The sequence below is a fragment of the Spermophilus citellus genome, assembly GCF_964194105.1.
Source record: "Spermophilus citellus genome assembly, chromosome: 4".
NCBI lineage: Eukaryota > Metazoa > Chordata > Mammalia > Rodentia > Sciuridae > Spermophilus > Spermophilus citellus.
This window is the reverse complement of record NC_138185.1, coordinates 211,829,670-211,833,218: the sequence shown is the minus strand read 5'-3', so window position 1 is coordinate 211,833,218 and position 3,549 is coordinate 211,829,670.

Here is a 3,549-nt window from a genome sequence, read left to right as displayed (position 1 = left end):
GAGTAGGCACTCAATAAATGAAAGGCATTAATATTATCAGCAGTTTACTTCTTGGATGGAAGAAAGGAGGGAGTAAGCACTTTGAACAAAGAATCTCAGCTCTCTAAGAAAGAAGATGATGACGATGATGATGATGATGACAGCATTTAGTTGACATTTATTGAGCACATACTCTAAACCAATGTGTTCCTTCTTTTACCTGTTTCTCCTGATAAACCTGTGAGGTGAATACTAGAATTATCCCTGTCTTTTAGTTTGGGTCTCCCTAAAACACACCAAGTCAAAAGTTCAGGTTCAAATACTTTAACCGGAAGGTAGTTTCAGGAATGTGGTGGGTGAGGGGCTAGGAAATGACTGGAGGGAGGGAGGAAGCCAGAAAGGGTAAAAAGAAGAGTGAGCGTGAGTGTCCTGGGCAACTGAGGCGTAGAGGCACACATTTCCCAGCAGGCTACGGATACCATGGTATCAGCTGACAGTCAGCAAAGAGTGCTCCTACTTCTATTCCTTGGCACATAGAGGGTGGATTCTAACACTGGGACATGGTGCCAGTGGTCATTTATTTAGGGATCACATTACATTCTGGAGGATGCCACTCATTCTTGTGGGGTATCATCTGAAAGCCATAGGTATCTCTATTAAGGTATTAGGAGACCGTTGCACAGGTGTCTCTGAGGGGTAGATCTATGCATGCCAATGACAGTGCTAAATGCTGGGGAAACACTGTAGAAGGGAGGGCACAGAGGCTGGCTGCTTGATGCTGTAGGAAGAGGCTCCCCAAATTAGGAATTCAGAGGAAGAAGTATGTTAATTGTGAAAGAACAAGTCAAAGAACAAGTGCCGACACCCAGGGATCCCATGACAGTAATTCTTATGCCCAGCAATATTGTTTGAGCCAAAAGCCAAAAAATGGAAGCTCCAGGATCCATCCTAAACTTTTTTGCCGAAAAGGAACATCTGGTCCCACTGTAGCACTTTCCTTAACAAATGAGAAAGGGCCGGGGAAATGGAGCCATAAGTCTAGGTAGAGTCTTCAGATGCTTGGGAAAAAAGATGGAGTGCGAAGAGTTTGTGTAGACAAGGAATTGTTAGCTTCCAAGGTTTGCTGAGTCAAGGTTCACAGAACAGAGAACAGGGGTTGAGAAAAGAGGCCAGCCCAGGAGTCCTGGCAAAGGCAGAATAAAGAACACTTGGATGTCATACATGGCAAAATGCAGATCTTGTCAAAGCTGCATGTTGTGCACAGGGGCTCCTCATACGCCTCCCTCTGCTTCGTGCACATGTGAAACTCTTAACAGTAAATAGAAAAACACCAGCGCAGATTTGGTGGATGAGACTGAAGTCCACTGTGCAAGGTCCTTGCACTGGAGAGGTGCAGCAACTGGGGACGTGGGCTACTCAGTGGGGCTTGTGTTTGAAAGCACTGCTGGCTAACTGTCTTCTCTCAGAGCTGAACAATTCAAAACCTAGCATAGGATGGAAAGCTAGGGAGCTTCCGATCCAGGTAGCTGATGGTGTGTGAATGCAGTGACTCAAGGAAGACCTTCAGAAATACATATCTGGCCCAAGAGCCTAGCATTACCTCATTGTAACTTCAGTCTTCTCAAGGAAAAATAGAACCCTCATTTAAATAGGTCAATATACCTGAAAGAGACAGAAGATTTATCATAGTAAGTTCCTTGGGCTCATTCACTCATGCATTAAATAGTTACTAAGTAGCTAATTCGGGCCAAATACTAGGTGCCAGAAGGAATAACAAAAGCACTAACAACAATTTCCAGGTAGCAGTTGCTGTACCAAGAGCTTTGTATGCTCATTCAATCCTCATTAAAATTTTAAATATTGGAGAATGCAAAGAGATATTAAAAACTAGCTTGAAGATTCCATCTTGTGTTCTTTCCTTGTCTACACAAACTCCTCCCACCCCATCTTTTTTTTCCAAGCATCTGAAGACTCTACCTTGACTTATGGCTCCATTTTCAGCCCTTTCTCATTCGTTAAGGAAAGTGGTACAGCGGGAACAGATGATCCTTTTCGGCAACAAAGTTTAGGATGGACTCTGGAGCTTCCATTTTTTTGGCTTTGGCTCAAACAATATTGCTGGGCATAAGAATTACTGTCATGGGATCCCTGGGTGTCGACACTTGTTCTTTCACAATTAACATAACTTCCTCTTCTGAATTTCTAATTCGGGGAGCCTCTTCCTACAGCATCAAGCAGCCAGCCTCTTGTGCCCTCCCTTCTGCAGTGTTTCCCCAGCATTTAGCACTGTCATTGGCATGCATAGATCTACCCCTCAGAGACACCTGTGCAACTGTCTCCTAATACCTTAATAGAGATACCTTAAAAGGAGAAACCTACATATAACTAAAAAAGAGAATAAAGTGTAATAGAAGGTGCACAGCGTTCTCTGTTCAGGGCATCAGTAGAAGGAAGCTAAGTAGAAGGACATATTACCCAACATTCAGTCTGGGAGTGGGGGATAGCCTTTCCAGGGGAGGTCAGGACAGAGGTGAGTCTTAAAGAACAGCAGGGGAGAGCTGAAAGAAGCTGGCTTTAGAGTCAACGAAACCTGACTTCAAATCTCTGCCCCACTGTCTGGATCCATGCAACCTGTTCTAAATGCCACCGACTGGGTAATTTATTAACAACAGAATTTTATTGCTCACAGTTCCGGAGGCTGGGAGGTACAAGATTAATGGGCCAGCACCTTCGGTATTTGGTGAGGGCTCATTCTCTGCTACCATGTTGTGCCCTCGCATAGCGGAAGGGATAAATGAGTTCCCTCAGGCCTCTATTTTAAGGGTACTAATCACCTTCACCATGACTCTGTCCTCAGGACTCAGTCACCTCCTAACTGCCCACCTCTTCATGTTATTGTATCAGGTTTCAACCCATGAATTTGGGGAGTAACAAACATCCAGATGCTGGCACCCACCACTGACCTGGGATGACCTACCTACTCCTTGAGTCTCATCTCTGAAAGACAGCGCTAACATTTTCCTTTTATTTCTCTAGTGAGAGGGTGGTGCAGAGGCTGACTGTGGCTGATGTTACAAGGGGCTCACTCAGGACCCATCCCTAGTGCTCTGTGGTTTCTTTCTGGAAAGCTAGAAATCACATTTCCCAAGCTCCCTTGCAGGTTCAGTCAAGCATTTGCACCTTCCTGGGACCAGAGGGCAGAAGTGAGCAACACACCCTGCTGCAGAGTGAGAGGCTGCAGACTTTGTGGCAATTGCAAATCTGGAAGCATCTGATACACGTTGCAGAGCTCTGGTGTGCAGTTCCTGTTCTCCCCAGGGTACAAGCCACAGGCAACAGTGATTCTGCCCACAAGTCCTGTGGTATGTGGCCCGGCATTGCTCCCCACTGCTTTGTTCCTGGTTGTGGGTCTTCCAAATCAGATTTTCTGTTGCCTCTTACTGTTGTCTGAAGATCCTCTTTCTGCTTAACTAGCAAAAGGAATTCTATTTTCTGCCAGTAAAAGACCAGACACAAGTGTCATCCTTAATTCTTTCTTCCCCTGCACCCTCAAGTATATCCCCAGGACCT